Genomic DNA, 21,309 nt, shown 5'->3' on the forward strand with positions numbered 1-21,309 from the left:
TGAAATCCATAGATTAGGGCCTGATGAATTTCTTTCAATTGACAGATGTCCTTATATGAACTGTAACTCAGTAAACTCTTTGAAAGTGTTGCATGTTGCGTTTATATTTTTGTTCAGTGTACATGTAGTTCAACTAATTAAACTATATTTTGCAGTAGCTTGGTGGTAGCTGAAGTAAATTCAAATCTAGGTAATGTTTTCAGTAGTTAATTACTTTATAGCCATGTAGCGGTGTAGCTAAATATAGTTTTTGTGATTAATAGGCAAAATTACACATTTTTGTGTATTGAGAAAAGGTTAACATAAAAGTGATCGGTTCTTGCAATTTGTAGTTTATGACATTTCGGATGTACATATGATAATTTTTCAGAAAGTAGTTTGTATGTAGTGAACTACTTTTTCAAAGTAAATTTAGTTAATTAAGTGAACTGTATTTTTCTTAAAGGGGAATGGAAACACTTTCAGAAGCAAAGCTAAGCAATCCACTGATCCACTAATACTAAACCTGTGCATTTAATACTGTCACTGATATACTAATACTGTGGGGCACACTATTACACCACTGCCACCAGCCTGTACCGTTGACACCAGGCAGGATAGGGCCATGGACTCATGCTGCTTACGCCAAATCCTGACTCTCCCAACAGTATGACGCAACAGGAACTGAGATTCGTCGGACCAGGCAATGTTTTCAACTCCTCAATTGTCCAGTGTTGGTGATCGAGTACCCACTGGAGTCGCTTCTTCTTGCTTTTAGCTGACAGAAGAAGAACCCGGTGTGGTTGTCTGTTGCGATAGCCCATAAATTACAAAGACAGATGAGTTGTGCGTTCCGAGATGCCGTTCTGCACACCACTGTTGTACTACAACGTTATTTGCCTGTTTGTGGCCCTGCCTGTTAGCTTACTCTATTCTTGCCATTCTCCTTCGACCTCTCATCAACGAGCTGTTTGCACCTACAGGAATGCCGCTGACTGGATGTTTTTAGTTTTTTCACACCATTCTCTGTAAACCCTAGACGTGTGTGAAAACCCCAGGAGGCCGACCATTTCTGAGATACTGGAACCGGCGTGCCTGGCACCAACGATCATACAGACACTCAAAGTTGCTTAGGTCACTCGTTTTGCCCATTCTAATGTTCAATCGAACTGTAGCTAAATGCCTCTACCTGTCTGCCTGCTTTATATATTGTAGAAAACCACAGAACTCATGGTCTGTAGGATGGAACTATTTTCGTGAACGGGGTGGTGTACCTGGAGGGCGCGTAATTCAAATAAATTTGGATGAATATTATGGATTTTAAAAACGTTGGTACATATAAGTGTCTTATATTGGCTGAAAGCTTAAATTGCACTGTCTGATTTACAGTAGCTGTTACAGCAAAAACATGCCATGTGATTGTTTGAGGACAAGGCCCTACATCAATAATATTTTTCCACCGGCACAGGTTTCATACATTCACATATAAAGATGAAATAATCACTTACTTTTTGAAAATCTTCCTCTGATTTGTCATCCAAAGGGTCCCAGCTATAACATGTAGTGTCGTTTTGGTAGATAAAATTATTCTTTATATCCCAAAAAGTCTGTTTAGTTGGCGCCATCGATTTGTGTAATCCACTCGTTCAACTTGCAGAGAAAGGATTCCGAAAATCTACCCCTAAACTTTGTTTCAACAAGTCAAAATACGTTTCTATTTACTCCTCAGATACCCTAAAATGTAATCAAACTATAATATTTAGTTATAGAGAAGAATGTTCAATAGGACACTGATTTTAGCAGGTGCGTCATTTCTTCATGGCGTGCGCATACACGGATTTCCAAGACTGTTTCTTTCTACTAAAACTGTCATTTCTTATTCATTTTTGAAGTTTCAAGCCTGAAACCTTGAACATAGACTGCTGGTATCCTGTGGAAGCCAAAGGAATTGCATCCAGGGAGCTAATTTACAATATGACCTTTCTCTTGCATTTCTAAGAGGATGGTCTCTCTCTTTGGATTTTCTCCTACCATATCTATTGTGTTATATTCTCCTACATTATTTTAACATTTATACAAACTTCAAAGGGCTTCCTTTCCAATGGTACCAACTATATGTATATCCTGGCTTCAGGGCCTGAGCTACAGGCAGTTTACGTTGGGCACGTCATTCAGGCGGAAATGGAGAAAAAAGGGGCCAAGACCTATTATATAAATCAGGTATTTCTGTTTTTTAAGTTTAATACATTTGCAAAAAATTCTAAACATCTGTTTTTGCTTTGTGTCTATGGTGTATTGTGTGTAGATTGATGAGGAAAATGTAATTGATTTTAGAATAATCCTGGAAAAAGTGAAGGAGTCTGAATACTTTCTGATTGCACTGTAACTAGTAGGCCAACTCATATTATGTTCTTCTGAAATACATTTTCTTCATAGCATAATGTTTCATTAGACTTGACTAAAATAAATAATGTTTTTTTGTGATGGTGTTTATTAAATTGATTTATTATACTTTATTAAAATGTAGATGTTCGAAAGGCATCAGCGGCTTGTACGAGTGGAGGCCTGGAGATGCTAAATATGTTTATGTTAATTAACGGTCAATTACGTGAGACCGGCATTCATTTGCATGATAATAGCCGTCTGCCAAAATTTCATGACCACCATAGCCCTAGGTGTGGGGAATGTTTTCCTGGCACACATTAGGTCCCTTGATACCATTTGAGAAATGTTAGAACATCACACCTTGTAGAATCCATCCCTCAAATAATTCAGGGTGTTCTGGAGGGAAAGGGTGGTCCGACCCTGTACTACATGAGTGTACCCAATAAACTTTGCCACTCGGGGTATATATTAGGTCTGTTTTTTAACTCTCTCTCTCTCTCTCTCTCTCTCTCTCTCTCTCTCTCTCTCTCTCTCTCTCTCTCTCTCTCTCTCTCTCTCTCTCTCTCTCTCTCTCTCTCTCTCTCTCTCTCTCTCTCTCTCTCTCTCTCTCTCTCTCTCTCTCTCTCTCTCTCTCTCTCTCTCTCTCTCTCTCTCTCTCTGACACTATGGTGGACTGTCAGCTCTCAGACCTTCATGAGGACAGGCAGGGGCTGGACAGACTGGACAAGATGATGCTGAGGCTGCAAAAGGGCTGAGGGACAATCACACCCTCAGCCTAGAGCCTAGGTGAACTTCAATGTGTTGGAGGACTACTCTAGAAATGGTTGGCTTTGTACAGGAAAGATAGAAAGAAGCATGCTTTTAAATGGTTTCCGTTCTGACTCTTTGTGTATTAGGCCTAGTGGAATATAGTACAGAATCATTTGAAGTTGTAGAAGCAAATTATTCTTATCATATTTTTTAATTCCATTAAAATGTTGTTGTCAATATCCCTGTGGTGAATGTTGTATATAATGTTTTGGTTATGATAGCGATGTAACTTGCACTTTGACCTCCGACCCGTAGTACTCACGTCTGTAGCCATGAAGTGCATTGAAAGGCTGGTCATGGCTCACATCAACACCATTATCCCAGAAACCCTAGACCCACTCCAATTTGTATACCCCCCTAACAGATCCAAAGATGATGCAATCTCTATTGCACTCCACACTGCCCTTTCCCACCTGGACAAAAGGAACACCTATGTGAGAATGCTATACATTGACTACAGCTCAGTGTTCAACACCATAGTGCCCTCAAAGCTCATCACTAAGCTAAGGACCCTGGGACTAAACATCTCCCTCTGCAACTGGATCCTGGACTTCCTGAAAGGCCGCCCCCCAGGTGGTAAGGGTAGGTAACAACACATCCGCCACACTGATCCTCAACCCAGGGGCCACTCAGGGGTGCGTGGTCAGTCCCCTCCTGTACTCCCTGTTCACTCATGACTACACAGCCAGGCACGACTCCAACACCATCATTAAGTTTGCTAATGACACAACAGTGGTAGTAGGCCTGATCACTGACAATGACGAGACAGCCTATAAGGAGGAGGTCAGAGACCTGGCCGTGTGGTGCCAGGACAACAACCTCTCCCTCAACGTGATAAAGACAAAGGAGATGATTGTGGACTCCAGGAAAAAGAGGACCGAGTACACCCCCATTCTCATCGACGTGGCTGTAGTGGAGCAGGTTGAGAGCTTCAAGTTCCTTGGTGTCCACATCACCAACGTACTAACATGGTCCAACCACACCAAGACAGTTGTAAAGAGGGCACGACAAAACCTATTCCTCCTCATGAGACTGAAAAGATTTGGCATGGGTCCTCAGATCCTCAAAAGGTTCTACAGCTGCACCATCGAAAGCATCCTGACTGGTTGCATCACTGCCTGGTATGGCAACTGCTCGACCTCCGACCACAAGGCACTACAGAGGGTAGTGCATACGGCCCAGTACATCACAGGGCCAAGCTTCCTGCCATCCAGGACCTCTATACCAGGCGGTGTCAGAGGAAGGCGCTAAAAATTGTCAAAGACTCCAGCCACCCTAGTCATTTACTGTTCTCTCTGCTACCGCACTGCAAGCTGTACCGGAGTGCCAAGTCTAGGTCCAAGAGACTTCTAAACAGCTTCTACCCCCAAGCCATAAGACTCCTGAACATCTAATCAAATAGCTACCCAGACTATTCGCATTGCCCTCCCTCCTTTTACACCGCTGCTACTCTCTGTTATTTTCTATGCATAGTCACTTTAATAACTCTTCTTACACGTACATATTACCTTAATTACCTTGACTAACCGGTGCCCCCTGTATATAGTCTGGCTACTGTTATTTTACTTGTTACTTTTATTTGTTATTCTTATTTGTATTTTTTTAAACGGTATTGTTGGTTAGGGGCTTGCAAGTAAGCATTTCACTGTAAGGTGAAATGTTGTTGTATTTGCCTGTTGTATTCGGCGCACGTGACTAATAACATTTGATTTGATTTGATTTTCATTTTGTTTTCAGGTTTGAATGAGGCAATGTATTCCCTTAACCTTATTCTTTCAATAAAGTTATTGTTTTATTAATATTATATTACTAGTGTATGTCTTTCCTATTCATATGTAAGAATAAATGCCATTTTTAATATGTTTTGGCAAATATACACTGAGTATACCAAACATTAGGAACACCTTCCTAATTGAGTTCATGTTGGCAAAACTGTCATACAGTAGTACACACTTTTAGTTATTGTTGTCCTCCTAGACTAGGCTACTTGACTAAAAACTTGCTAACCTAACTTTGCATCACATGCAACATGGTCTCAGAGTATTTCGTATTATTCTGTACGTAACATTTAGTATGATATTATGGTATGTACAGTTGAAGTCAATCAATCAAATGTATATATAAAGCCCTTCTTACATCAGCAGATGTCACAAAGTGCTGTACAAAAACCCAGCCCAAAACCTCAAACAACAAGCAATGCAGGTGTAGAAGCACGGTGGCTAGGAAAAACTCCATAGAAAGGCCAGAACCTAGGAAGAAACCTAGAGAGGAAACAGACTATGAGGGGTGGCCAGTCCTCTTTTGGCTGTGCCGGGTGGAGATATATAACATGTTTGTTCATATAACAGAACATGGCCAAGATGTTCAAATGTTCATAGATGACCAGCACGGTCAAATAATAATAATCACAGTGGTTGTCGAGGGTACAACAGGTCAGCACCTCAGGAGTAAATCTCAGTTGACTTTTCATAGCCGATCATTCAGAGTATCTCTACCGCTCCTGCGGTCTCTAGAGAGTTGAAAACAACAGGTCTGGGACAGGTAGCAGGTCCGGTGAACAGGTCAGGGTTCCACAGCCGCAGGCAGAACATTTGAAACTGAAGCAGCAGCACGGCCAGGTGGACTGGGGACAGCAAGGAGTCATCAGGCCAGGTAGTCCTCATGCATGGTGCTAGGGCTCAGGTCCTCCGAGAGAGAGAGAAAAAGAAAGAAAGAAAGAAAGAAAGAAAGCGAGAGAAAGAGAGAGAACTTAAATTCACAAGTTGGAAGTTTACATACACCCTAGCCAAATACATTTGAACTCTGTCACAATTCCTGACATTTAATCCTAGTAAAAATCTGCTGTCTTAGGTCAGTTAGGATCACCACTTTATATTAAGAATGTGAAATGTCAAAATAATAGTAGAGAAAAGGATTTATTTCAGCTTTTATTTCTTTCATCACATTTCCAGTGGGTCAGAAGTTTACATACACTCAATTAGTATTTGGTAGCATTGCCTTTAAATTGTTTAACTTGGGTCAAACTTTTCAGGAAGCCTTCCACAAGCTTCCCACAATAAGTTGGGTAAATTTTGGCCCATTCCTCCTGACAGAGCTGATGCAACTGAGTCAGGTTTGTAGGCCTCCTTGCTCGCACACGCTTTTTCAGTTCTTCCCACACATTTTCAATAGGATTGAGGTCAGGGCTTTGTGATGGCCACTCCAATACCTTGACTTTGTTATCCTTAAGCCATTTTGCCACAACTTTGGAAGTATGCTTGGGGTCATTGTCCATTTGGAAGACCCATTTGCGAACAAGCTTTAACTTCCTGACTGATGTCTTGAGATGTTGCTTCAATATATCCACATAATTTCCCCTCCTCGTGAAGCCATCTATTTTGTGAAGTTCACCAGTACCTCCTGCAGCAAAGCACCCCCACAACATGATGCTGCCATCCCCGTGCTTCACAGTTGGGATGGTGTTCTTCGGCTTGCAAGCCTCCCCCTTTTTCCTCCAAACATAACGATGGTCATTATGGCCAAACAGTGCTATTTTTGTTTCATCAGACCAGAGGATGTTTCTCCAAAAAGTACGATCTTTGTCCCCATGTGCAGTTGCAAACCGTAGTCTGGCTTTTTTTATGGCGGTTTATGAGAAGCAGTGGCTTCTTCCTTGATGAGCAGCCTTTCAGGCTTGTCAGCATGTCAATATAGGACTCGTTTTACTGTGGATACTGTCACGGACGTTGTAAGAAGGAGACCAACTCTTTTAATGAACGAAGAATACTTAACAAACTAACAAAACAACAAAACGAACCGTGAAGCAATATGTCTAGTGCAAAACAGGCAACTAAACATAGAATAACAACCCACAAAACCAAAATGGAAAATGGAAATCTAAATAGGATCCCCAATCAGAGACAACGATAAACAGCTGCCTCTGATTGGGAACCAATTCAGGCCACCATAGACCTACATATACCTAGACATACAAAAAACCCATAGATATACAAAAACCCTAGACCGGACAAAAACACCAAACAATACAAAAACTAAACCAACCACCCTTGTCACACCCTGACCTAACCAAAATAATAAAGAAAACAAAGATAACTAAGGTCAGGGCGTGACAGATATAGATACTTTTGTACCTGTTTCCTCCAGCATCTTCACAAGGTCCTGTGCTGTTGTTCTGGGATTGATTTGCACTTTTCGCACCAAAGTACGTTCATCTCCAGGAGACAGAATGCGTCCCGTTCCTGAGCGGTATGACGGCTGAGTGGTCCCATGGTGTTTATACTTGTGTACTATTATTTGTACAGATGAATGTGGTACCTTCAGGCATTTGGAAATTGCTCCCAAGGATGAACCAGATTTGTGGAGGTCTACAATTCTTTTTCTGAGGTCTTGGCTGATTTATTTTGATTTTCCCATGATGTCAAGTAAAGAGGCACTGAGTTTGAAGGTAGGCCTTGAAATACATCCACAGGTACACCTCCAATTGACTCAAATGATGTCAATTAGCCTATCAGAAGCTTCTAAAGCCATGACATCATTTTCTGGAATTTTCCAAGCTGTTGAAATGCACAGTGAACTTAGTGTATGTAAACTTCTGACCCACTGGAATTGTGATACAGTGAAATATTTGTGAAATAATCTGTCTGTAAACAATTGTTGGAAAAATTACTTGTGTCATGCACAAAGTAGATCTCCTAATCTGACTTGCCAAAACTATAGGTTGTTAACAAGCAATATGTGGAGTGGTTGAAAAACGAGTTTTAATGACTCCAACCTCAGTGTATGTAAACTTCCGACTTCAACTGAATTAATATGTGAATGTCCATCATCCATTTTGTATGATATGTTATGAATTTCAATTCGTATGATATGTTACAAATTGCAATTCTTCCATTTTCTTATGAATTGCAATTTGAACAATATCTTTTGAATTTGCAAACGTACTATATGTGACTAAGTTGCTAAATGTATGATAGTTACAAATTCAAATTTATTGTGGCTAACATTAGCTAGGGGTTGCTACAGTAGGTGGCTAATTCTAAAGTTAGCTAGCTGGCTAATGTTAGCTACGCTAGGGGTTACGGTTAAGGATTAAGGTTAGGGATAAGGTTAGGGTTAGGAGTTAGGTTAAGATTATTGTTAGGGGAAGGGTTATCTAAAACTGTTAAGGTTAGGGTTAGGGCAAGGGTTAACATGCTAAGTAGTTGCAAAGTTGCTAACTCGCTAAAATGCTAAAGTTGTCTATGATGATGTTCGAACACGTTGACGTTATACTACCACCCATCCACCCCGACCAACCGCCCTACTTTCATTTTTTCCTTAAGTAACCTTCTGTCTTATGTAATTATACCAAATGGAAGATATCATACTCATTTGAGTGTCCCGGATTTACATTTACTATGTTACGTCTAGTCTATGAGACCAGTCTGTTGCATGGGCAACAATTAACCAGCCAACTTAGCTAGCTAGCTAGTTAACATGAGCCTACTACATCTAGGCTACATATTGAACCTCAGTTGTCTCAGGCCAGTGGTACAATGTATAAATGTATGGTTAGATCAGAATCGCCGTTATAATCATTGGCCTGTATGGAGAATTAAGTAAGTCCAAATCCTCATCTCTATCCATGACTTTGGAAAGGGCCAATTTAGCTAGCTAGCTACTGCAAGACAACAACACAAGCAGACCAGAAAAAGGCAAGATTTTCTGACAATTATGTTTTGCTATTGATGGAATTTGATTGGTGTGGTGCCAAATCCAAACTGGCCTCCTTTGGGGATGCCAGGACCACCCATAAATGTTTAATCAAGGGAGGCCAAATGCTCACTGGCATTAATCAATCAAATAGTATGGGCAGCAACATGTCATACTATTTTTGGCCAGACAGCATCAGATACCTGGACTACACCTGCTGAGACAGGTGATGATTTCTCTGGTGAGATAGATTAAGCCCTTTGCGAATCGAAGGAAAATTATGAAAACACAGAGAGATGAAAGAGAAATTGTTTAAGAATGTAATATGTTTTATTGGTCACATTTTTGGGCAAGCCTTGCTTCCCTTGGCATCTATGAATACACAGCACTGGAGGCAGCAAAGCAACCCCACAGTGTTATCAAACCTCCCTGATCTTTGATTGTAGGGAGATTGTTATTTTCATTGAATGCTTCATTTGTGTTCAGTAATTACTGATCTGTATTGCCAAAGAGCTCTAACATTTTCCCCAGGAGTTTGGCTTGTTCGGTGTGTTTTTGAGAAGTTCAATCAGGCTTTCTTGTGTATCCTTCAACAGTGGGATCTTACTATGTTAACCAACAACCAAATGAAGCATTCAAAGAAAATAACACCCTCCCTGCAATCATCAATTGGGGAAGTTCGATAATGCTGTGGATTTGCTTTGCTGCCTTTGCTACTGGGGGTCTTGAATGTGTGCAAGACATCATTAAACCAAGGTGTTTTGGAGAGCAATGTTCAACCCAGTGTACAAAAACGGTGTCTCTGTTGAAGGTTGTGTGTCTTCCAGTAGTACAACAACCTTAAACACAAATAACAAGCACCCTGTAATGGTTCCAGAAGAAACACTGGATTATCCTGCAGTGCCTAGTGAAGAGAATACATCTGAATCACATCCATGACCTATAGCGAGAGCTGAAAACAGCAATTGGTGGAGGGCACCCCTCAAACAAGGAATTAGAGCAGTTTGTGCAGCCATCTCATTCATGACTACAATAAGCATTTGTGGCAGTTATCTAGGCCAAAGGCTGTGCAACCAAGTTCTAGCTCTGGTGCACCAATCATTCTGTCCATACCGTTATTCTTTATTTTGTCAACTAAAACTTAAGTTTACAAAAATGGTTCTGCAATGTTGAAAATCCAATAACATGGTGTGGAGACCCCTTTTTTTAATTTTCAATTTATTTGAGAAGTAATAGGGAATTATTTAAGAAAAGTTCAAGGGTGTCAATATATTTGGCCGCAACTGTAGACACATATATATACATATATATATATATACACACACATACACACACACTCACGCACGCACACACACACACACACACTCCTGAACATGCACACTCACATAAAACTTTCTTTCATTTTCAGGAGTCTGACACATTTAAAACATTGCTTTCATTTTTTACATTGAACTTCTAAAGAAAATAATGAAAGTAAAAAAAAATAATAATACAACTTTATATGGAGCGATATGATTGGAAAATCTATACAGTGATAGTATGTAAAATAGAGGCGACAGCTTGTTTCTTGCATGTATGTAACCTGTCTGTGACATCTTTATTGTGTGTAGTAGGCCTATGGATGTCTATGTGATTTTTGTGGCAGAGCATGTATTTTATTCTTTCTGATCAGATGGGTTCTGCTCTGTAGATGGCTTTTCTAACAGTGCTGCTATCTCCTCACATCCACTGTCACTTTCTGTTTTCACACATTGTCGAAGAGATACTCAGCCCACACCATGATTAAAGCAACACAGTTGAACTCTCAAAGACAAAATTTTAGAGCGATAGCAGATTAAACAGTAAAAAAAATATCAATTTGCTCTGTCTCTCTCTGCTCAAGGGGCTACATCTAAGGCTCAAGCTTCGTTTGCGTTTGAACACAAGGGTAGAGACATGTAGCGGCAACTCTAAACACCTCACAAACCCCTGATATGTGCCCTATTCATTTACCAGAGAAAACACTCCAGTCTGTCAGGTTTTGGCCAGGACTGTTCAGGTTTTGGTCACTAGATGTCCCCATTGCACCTTTTTTGTACCTTTTGTTTTTTCCTTGCTCTAACTATTGTTTGCACCTGTGTGCCGTTCCCTTGTTAGTATTTAAACCCTGTGTGTTCCTCAGTTCTTTGCTCAGTGTTTGTATGTTAGCACCCAGCCCCAGCCTTGTTGTGAACATATTTCTCTTATTGGATTTTCCAGAGGTTCTCTGGTTTAGTGCTTGTGTATTTTTGAGTAGTCTTTTGAGGTTTGTTTTTCCCTGCTGTTTTTACCACTTTGTGGAGTTTCTTTGTATTTTGGAGGATATCCATTTTGTGCCTCTTGGCTTTATTTTTGGACGTGGTGGATTTATATTCTTTGCCTGAAGATCTTGTCCTTTTATTAAACCACCATTTCTAGTACTGCTGAGTCTGCCTCATCTTCTGGGTTCTGCCGACTATTAGTGACTGTTTCTCTCACCGGGTCCTGACAGAAACACTGAGCCATTAAAATGAACCCAGAGGCAGCCAGTACCCAGGACTTTTTCCCCATGCTGTCCCACCACGAGGGGACTGTCCAACGTCACGAAGCTGCTCTGGTTCAGCAAGAGGCCTTACTGGCTGGACATTCTCAACTTCTGTCGGAGATGATGACTTCCATAAAACAGATTTCTGATCAATTTTCCCCTGCAACCGCTTCTGCTCCAGTTCATCAGATTCAAGTGCCCGTGGCAGTTAACCCCCTGGCTGAACCTCGTCTGCCGCCTCCCCAACGGTTCTCAGGTGATCCGAGTGTTTGTAAGGGGTTTTTCACCCAATGTTCTCTCTCCTTCGAGCTGCAACCCTCGTCGTTTCCCACCGACCGGTCCAAGATAGCATATATCATCACCCTGCTGTCGGAAAAAGCCCTAGCCTGGGCTACTGCTGTGTGGGATGCCCAAAGTCCCTGCTGTGCCAGCTACTCTACCTTTGCTGAAGAATTCAAGCGAGTGTTTCAAGATCCCACCAGAGGTCCTGACTCAGCCAAACAGCTCCTGACTCTCAGCCAAGGTCGGCGCAGCGTGACGGACTATGCCATCCAGTTCCGCACGGTGGCAGCAGCGAGTGGCTGGAACGACGAGGCGCTCACAGTGTGTTTTTTGAAGGGTCTTTCCGACACCATCCAAGATGAACTGGCCACTCGGGAACCACCGGACAACCTCGAGTCCCTGATCAAGTTGGCTTCACGCATAGACCAGCGTCTGAGAGAGAGAGAGCTCAACCGTAGATCTCTCACCCTAGCTCCTATCGGTCCCAGCTCCGAGTCTCCACCTTTATCCTCGCTGACTCCACCGGAATCCATGCAGGTTGGACGCATCTCCCAGGCTGAGAGAGACCGCCGGATAAGGGAGCGATGCTGTCTATATTGCGGCAAACCGGGCCATTTCCTCTCCACGTGTCCCGGGCTCCAGGGAAAACGCACTCTCCCGTGCAGGCCTGGGAGGACTGTAACGGGAAACATAACCTCCTCCCATCTATCCAACTCCCGCCTGCTTATTCCAGTTACCCTTTCCTGGGACAACCACGAGCTTCCCCTTCAAGCCTTGGTAGACTCTGGAGCCGCAGGTAACTTCATGGATGGTGTTTGGGCGAAGGAGAATGGCGTTCCCTCTGAACCTCTTAGTGACCCCATAAGGGTTACTACGTTGGATGGAAGCCCTTTGGGATCTGGACTTGTCACTCGTGTCACTACCCCCTTGCGACTTTCAGTTTCCCAACACCAGGAAGTGATGAACTTTCATCTGACCTCGTGTTCCGAGTTCCCTCTCGTCCTTGGATACCCCTGGCTTCACAGCCATAACCCTCACATCGACTGGTCTGTGGGCACTATCAAGCAGTGGGGTCCTACGTGCCAAGCCACTTGTATCTTCCCTAGTTCCCCGAGTTCCCCTCCCGAGTCTCTAGAATCCATCGACCTGTCCCGAGTTCCCGAGTGTTACCATGACCTCAAACCGGTATTTAGCAAACAGAGGGCCACCAAACTACCACCCCATAGACCTTACGATTGCCCCATCGACCTGTTTCCGGGCACCTGCCCCCCCAGGGGTCGGATCTTTTCCCTATCTCCTCCCGAACGAGCTGCTATGGATACCTACATCAAGGACGCTCTGGCAGCAGGCCTCATGCGTCCATCCACCTCGCCGGCGGGAGCAGGGTTTTTCTTTGTGGCCAAAAAAGACGGTGGATTACGACCTTGCATCGACTACCGGGGACTTAATGCCATAACCGTCCGTAACCGCTACCCGCTACCCCTTATGGCCACAGCCTTTGAGCTGCTCCAGGAAGCAGTGGTCTTCACTAAGCTTGACCTACGGAACGCATACCATCTTGTGCGGATCAAACCCGGTGACGAGTGGAAGACCGCTTTCAACACGCCTACTGGTCACTACGAATACTTGGTGATGCCCTTCGGCCTGACCAACGCCCCGGCTGTGTTCCAAGCGCTCATAAACGATGTGCTTAGGGATATGCTTAACATTTTCGTGTTTGTTTACTTGGATGACATCCTCATCTTTTCGAGCTCCCTTCAAGAACACACTAAGCATGTCAGACAAGTGCTCAAATGCCTCCTAGACAGCCATTTGTACGTTAAGCCGGAAAAGTGTGAATTCCATTCCTCTCGAGTACAATTCCTGGGATTTGTAGTGGAACCCGGTCGAGTCCAGATGGACCCCAAGAAGGTAGGGGCGGTAGCGGATTGGCCCACCCCCAAGTCCGTTAAGGAAGTTCAGCGTTTCCTGGGCTTCACTAACTTTTACCACAAGTTCATCAAGAACTTCAGCTCGGTGGCAGCCCCTCTCTCAGCTGTAACCAAGGGTGGCAACACAAGGTTTCTGTGGGGAAGAGAAGCTGAGACGGCCTTCCAAGGACTCAAGCAGCGCATCCTCTCTGCTCCCATCCTGACACTACCGACGGCGGATGAACCTTTTGTGGTGGAGGTAGACGCATCAGAGGTTGGTGTTGGAGCTGTCCTGTCTCAGAGGGGGGAAGACAAGAGGCTTCATCCTTGCGCCTTCTTCTCTCACCGGCTTACCCCGGCCGAGAGGAATTACGATGTGGGGGATCGTGAACTCCTAGCGGTTAAGATGGCATTGAAGGAATGGAGACACTGGCTCGAGGGGGCTTCTCAACCATTTCAAGTGCTTACGGACTACAAAAATCTGGAGTATATCCAGCAGGCGAAGCGGTTGAACTCCAGACAAGCTCGATGGTCTCTTTTCTTCAGCCAATTCCAGTTTATCCTCACCTATAGACCCGGGTCGAAGAATCTCAAACCGGACGCCTTGTCACGAGTCTACTCTCCTGCCATTCGAGAAGATACTGACATGACTGTTCTTCCTGTCGCTAAGATCGTGGCTCCAATCTCGTGGCAAGTTGAGGATACCGTGAGACAAGCTCAAGCCATCGAACCGGGTCCTAAGGGAGGTCCTGCCAATCGGTTGTTTGTTCCCAAGGCAGCAAGATCCCAAGTCCTTCTGTGGGGGCACTCCTCTCGCCTCACCTGTCACCCGGGCGTAGGTCGCACCTTGGAGTTCATTCAGCGTAAGTTCTGGTGGCCCACCATAAGAGAAGACGTTGCCACTTTCGTCAAGGCCTGTCCCGTGTGCTGCCAGGGCAAATCTTCTCACCTCCGCCCTCAAGGACTCCTTCACCCTTTATCTATTCCCCACCGACCCTGGTCCCATATCTCGTTGGACTTTATTACTGGCCTTCCTCCGTCCCATGGTAATACTACTATCCTAGTCATCATCGACAGGTTTTCTAAGGCGGCCAGGTTTGTTCCCTTGACCAAATTACCTTCTGCCAAGGAAACAGCTGAGTTGGTGATTAACCATGTGTTCCGAGTCTTTGGCATTCCGCAAGATATGGTTTCCGACAGAGGTCCCCAGTTCGCCTCAAGGTTTTGGAAGGCCTTCTGCCAACTCATAGGGGCCACGGCCAGTTTATCTTCAGGGTACCATCCGGAGTCCAACGGCCAAACCGAGAGGATGAATCAGGAGCTGGAAACCACCCTCAGATGTATGGTTTCCAACAACCCGTCCACATGGTCATCCTTCATTGTTTGGGCCGAGTACGCGCACAACACCTTGTGCTCCTCCTCCACTGGTATATCCCCGCACGAGTGTCAGTTTGGCTATGCTCCTCTATTGTTCCCGGACCAGGAGGCAGAAGTCAGAGTGCCTTCAGCCTCGAGGTTCATCAGACGCTGTCGGCTTACGTGGAAGAAGGCCCGTCTTAATCTTCTGCGTTCCTCACAGCAGTACCAGCGACAAGCCAACAGACGTCGCCGTCCCGGTCCTACCCTGTACCCCGGCCAGAGAGTATGGCTCTCAACAAAGAACTTACCGCTACGGGTGGAGTCTCGTAAGCTGTCCCAGAGATTCATCGGTCCCTTTAAGATTGCCAGGAGAGTCAATCCCGTTACTTTTCGCCTGCACTTACCCAGATCCCTTAAGATCAATCCAACATTTCACATTTCTTTATTAAAACCTGTTGTTTTTTCTCCCCTTATCCCGGCAGGCAGACCTCCCCCTCCGCCCCGTGTCATCGGAGGCCAGTCGGCTTATACCGTCCACCGGATACTGGATTCCCGCCGGGTGCAGCGGTCCTGGCAGTATCTGGTGGACTGGGAAGGCTACGGTCCCGAGGAGCGCTCCTGGGTTCCTGCCAAGGACATACTGGACCCTGACCTCATTCGTCAGTTCAGGGCCCTCCACCCTGAGAAGGCTGGTAGGAACGTCAGGAGCCGTTCCTAGGAGGGGGATTCTGTCAGGTTTTGGCCAGGACTGTTCAGGTTTTGGTCACTAGATGTCCCCATTGCACCTTTTTTGTACCTTTTGTTTTTTCCTTGCTCTAACTATTGTTTGCACCTGTGTGTCGTTCCCTTGTTAGTATTTAAACCCTGTGTGTTCCTCAGTTCTTTGCTCAGTGTTTGTATGTTAGCACCCAGCCCCAGCCTTGTTGTGAACATATTTCTCTTATTGGATTTTCCAGAGGTTCTCTGGTTTAGTGCTTGTGTATTTTTGAGTAGTCTTTTGAGGTTTGTTTTTCCCTGCTGTTTTTACCACTTTGTGGAGTTTCTTTGTATTTTGGAGGATATCCATTTTGTGCCTCTTGGCTTTATTTTTGGACGTGGTGGATTTATATTCTTTGCCTGAAGATCTTGTCCTTTTATTAAACCACCATTTCTAGTACTGCTGAGTCTGCCTCATCTTCTGGGTTCTGCCGACTATTAGTGACTGTTTCCCTCACCGGGTCCTGACACAGTCATGGTCGGGAGGTATTGAGGGTTTTGTGTTGTGTTTTATAAAAAGCTGTGGCTACACAGGCTCGCTAAGCTGGATAACCTCTCATTAGAGTCTAGTAGCTAAACAGTGGACACAGCAAAAACTGTGATGGAACAAGACCCCCCGGAGCTCACCATGGTTACATGGGGAACTTAAATTAGATGAAAACATCTCAGACTTCAAATATTTATAACATGTTCTCTGGGAAAGAGACTTCAGAGTGGGAGAAATCCTGTAGAAAAAAAGTAAGTTATTGGTAGAAGATATTATGATGTATCTTAGAGAGGTTTAAATGCTCCCTGCTATGCCCCTGAGACATTTTTACTAACCAGAAATGGTTCAGCTCATTTTATCCTGTGGAAATATAACAATAATATACGTTTCTGGTGGTAAATTAGCCATGGAAATGTCATAGCTTTATAGTGAATAAAGGAACGGAGAGTTGACTATAACCATTGACATGGTAGTTTCTCCATTCAGTTTCCATAGTAGTAAAAAACATCCAATTATGCACAAGCACAGCCACATTAGCAAGTGAACATTCCCATAACTTGTTAAATAATTGACAACTAAACCACTCCACAATTACAACCTTGAAAGTCACAGTGTTAATAATTCAAGTAGGTCATATTTATGTATTCATGATAGCGTGGGAAAAACTAAATGTCAAATCTATTTTGACACGTACTACACAAAGCCTTTAGCATGGTACATGGTGAAACATGCCAAGTGCAGTTTAGATGTTAGAGAGCATTGTGTCTAACCACATTGTAACAATACAAACAATGGAGCCAGGGGCAAATTGGCACTGTGCCAATCTGTTATCAAATATTCAGATGAAATTAATGACAAGGGAAATAGCTGTGCAGCACCCGATGTTGGCAGGAACGCTTTTCCTGTGACACCGGTTTCATCTTGGCACTGATTATAAGAAGGAGAGATAAGGGAGGGAATGAGGGAGGGAAAGAGGGAGGGAGGGAGGCCAGGAGGGGAGAGTGGGACTCTGTCGGTGTTGATGACAGAGAAAACAAACACATTTCCAAGGCCATCTCCAGTCTGATTGCTAGACCTGTGTGTGTGTGTGTGTGTGTGTGTGTGTGTGTGTGTGTGTGTGTGTGTGTGTGTGTGTGTGTGTGTGTGTGTGTGTGTGTGTGTGTGTGTGTGTGTGTGTGTGTGTGTGTGTGTGTGTGTGTGTGTGTGTGTGTGTGTGTGTGTGTGTGTGTGTGCGTGTATGTGTGTGTGTGTGTGTGTGCGTGCGTGCGTGTGTGTGTGTGTGCGTGGGTGTCCGTGTGTATGTGTGATTGGCTAACAGTGTACACTCAGAGAGAAACCTGAGGGAGAAGTATTCCAATTTTCTAGACAGGCTTTGAGTTTACCTCTTGTTACGGTTGATCACAGTATACCTACAGTATCATAAATTCATATACAAGTGAGTTAAACATGACAGTGTCTCCTTTTCTGAGTAAATGTTCACATGGTCTGTACAGTGCTAGCCTACTACAATGCATCCCTACTAGTCACTCAGATAATCATCTCTCTAACTGTGCCGTGTCACAATAATCGTGTCTTCTCTCGTATCTGACTCCTCTATTCCTCTCTCCTCACAGCCGAGGGCCATTCTTTTAAGAACAATCATAGCTGCATTTAGCACTATTTATTAAAATGGGAAGCCTTTCTAGATAAATCCCATCTTTTCTTCAAGAAGTTAAATAAAGCTCTATTATTTCCCCCTGGTTGTTATCTGCTCTTGGTACCCCCTCCCTCCTCTCCTCTTCTCCTCCCTCCTTCCATTTGTCTCTCCACAATGGCTGCCTATCCTTTTATCTCAGGGTTTTCTGGCAGCGGGTTTCAGCACAGACTCGCTCCCTCTCTTTCCTCTCTTTAATAGACCATATTTCTCCCTGACTTCCTACCGTGCTCTTTTTAGTAGCAGGGGAAGCTGTCAGCTTCAAAAACCGCAGAGTCCGACCTGAAAACTCCAAAGCGTTGCTTTCATTCTCTAACCCCCGCTCCCTCCTCTGCACCCGTCCTCCTAAACTCCATCATCCCCCCATCCTTTCCCATCCTGTTATAGAGGCCTTCACTCCTCTATTCTATTTGTTCCTGATTAGAATCACCAGTCTCCTGTGAAGTTCACATGAAAGGCAAACAAAATGGCTCCAAATTTTTTAAAGATACTTATCTTTGATAAATAAAACAGCAACATGCATGACATTCTCCTCACCCTCCCTCCATAGCTCCCTCCCACTCTCCTTAAGTCTCGTGCAAAAAAGCCAAGGTACAAAGCGATGAAATATAAAACACAGACTAGAATACACATAATAAATACATAATGAGGACAACATGTTTGAAGCCCTTCTCTCTTCAGATGTGGGGAGCTCTTTGCTGTATTCTAGCAATCTGCTGATGTCGTTTCTTCCCTCCCTGCCGCTGCACCTCTTTTCTCCCTGGGAGCTGTCAGATTTATTTCCAATTAAGGTATATCTGTTCCAGATCAACGACTCAACGCAACGCTAGCTGTGGCTGCCGTTCCCGGCAACCCAACTTCTCAAACGCTCTGCAATTGTCATGGCGTCTGTGTGTCTTTTCCCTCAACGGTCGGTCTATTTGCTTCTTGGGTGGTTTGTTTGTTGGTTGTTTATCATTCACTATCAAACTCTTCCCAACTGATTTCCAGGAAAAGAGAGGTAAATAGAACAGAACCAACCCATGTTTCCTATTGTTGAGGTGCAGGCTATTCAATGACATCTATTGAGGACTATTACCTATTAAATTGCAGAATGTCTCATCTTAATTTTACCATTGTGGCCTTATTAGCTTTGGATGACAGATAATGCCGTGCCTATAAATTATTGCATTTCATGATTAAGCATGCTCATTAACTTTCCATACATTACGCTCCAAACGGTTCTATATGCCCTAGATATATCTCCTGATTCCACATACCAGTCTCATGTACTCTCCCAGTTGTCTCTGACAGCTAACTGCAGGCAATTCTGAAACCACCTTTTCTCTTGAGGATAAAAATAAATCCACTTAAAATCCTGCAGCCATTAACACTTACAGTGCCCTAACTAACACACTTCATGAAATTCCACTTCAAAAACCTTTGAGTGCCACAGTACAGCTTCTAGAGACCCAGTTTAGTGCCAGGGTCCGCACAGCAAGACACCACGAGAACGTCATCAGCCAACTCCGACAGATGGCTTAAAGAATGACTGCCTTAATAAAGCAACGAATCCCTTTGAAAACGGCCTATGTGGCATTGATATGAGTCAGAAATAATTATTCTACAAGTCAAAATGGACTACAAAGTCTAAATAGGAAAACATATTTCATGAAGTCAGTCTCGTCTAAAATGGGTTTTGAATTGAAGATATCCATTTGCCTCCTAACGTGGAGTGAACAGTTGAGGTGACTGCTCTTTATCAAGTAGCATAGACAGTGAGACAGACCTGCCCAGCAGCTCCGACTGTTTACATAAGACAACACATTTTTCTACTTGAGAAATACTGCACCAAACACCTTAGTTTTATTTAAAATTGCACAACTAAAACATCCTCGGCCAATATGTCAAAATGAATTGCACATTTCTTGAGTTACTTTACATTCAATCTGGGGATTGTGAGGAAGTGAAATAGGCTTCCGCATCTACAGTGGCTCATGGGGGAAAAACATAATGAACCAAATACAGAATCGGTCAGGAAACTAGACTGAAATCCTGTTTTTCTAATGAGCATTAGAAAAACACATGTGCAAATCGGCATGTTCAGTGGCTCTTTAAACGTTGCCTCAGATAGTGGGAGAGAGAGAGAGAGAAGGAAAGAGAATGAGAGAGAGAGAGAGTAGAGAGAGAGAGCTGAGTAATCAGAGTTGATCAAGAAGGGTTTGAAATTATGCAATCAGAAACTGGCCAACCACCTGGTTCGTTCTTAAAAAGAGGAAGGAGTAGAATCGACGGTTGCCTCTTCAAATTACAGTCTTTAAAACATCGTCCATCTCTCTCCGTGCTCCAGGGAAACTAACGGGCAGATTTTTGAAAACTTCATTTGGGCAGCGATGACTCTGAGGTCTCAGGGATTACAGCCTGCACAGCCGTGCTGATGTTAGTGCAGTGCTGCTGAGGGTCTGGAGGACTAGCTAGCGCTGGAGGGAAGATCATTCAATCAACACCCTGATCAACTGGCTGGAATTCCCTGGAGGTGTTTAAATCCCTGGAGAACTGCAGGTTGTCTTCATGGTTTAGTCAAGAGGCCCTCTCTCCCTCTCACTAGGATCAGATTGGAGCACTTCTCACTTGATACTGTAGGGAGGGAAGTAGACAGAGAGACAGAGAGAAAGGGAGAAAAAGGAAAAGATGGTGTCCCAGCAGGCAAACTGGTTTCTGGTTGTAATGACATCATTTCAAGCAGTTTTGCCCGCTGGGGTGATGTTGTGTACAGTATATCAAATCAGCCATTTCATTCAGTCCAATAACACTTGCAGGACAGCTCTGGGTGTTTGGCTTTTGTCACTTCTGAATGGAAGGTGTGAGATCGTTCCTGGTTTTAGCTGTAGTTCCACAACTGTAGTTCCACAACCGTGGGATGTCAGATTGGATGGTGGGCAGGTTCCTGAGTGTGTGATCTAAACATTCCTTGAACGCCTCTCTGCTATCGCTCATCAGTGGAGGGGAGTTCTTCTTGACGTTTTTTTATTTTTTAAAATAACGTTCCCAAGGTAAACTGACTATTTCTCAGGTCCAGATCGTAGAATATGCATATCATTTACACTCCAAAGTTTCCAAAACTGTCAAAATATTGTCTGTGAGTATAACAAAACTGATTCTGCAGCGAAAACCTGAGAAAATATAACCCGGAAGTGATATATTTTTTTTACCTGTGTTTCCTGGACAGTCTTTCTTCCATTTAAAGGGGTATCAACCAGATTCCTTTTTCAATGGCTTCCTCAGGCTGTGACCAGGCTTTAGACATAGTTTCAGGCTTTTATTTTGAAAAATGAACGAGATTTTTCAAAAGTAGTCAGGTGTCCTCTGAATAGTTCCTGTGCGCCAGAGGGGAGCTCTCCATTTTCCTTTTCTCTCTTATTGAATAGGTTACGGT

This window comes from Salvelinus alpinus, chromosome 35 (assembly GCF_045679555.1).
Source record: "Salvelinus alpinus chromosome 35, SLU_Salpinus.1, whole genome shotgun sequence".
Lineage (NCBI taxonomy): Eukaryota > Metazoa > Chordata > Actinopteri > Salmoniformes > Salmonidae > Salvelinus > Salvelinus alpinus.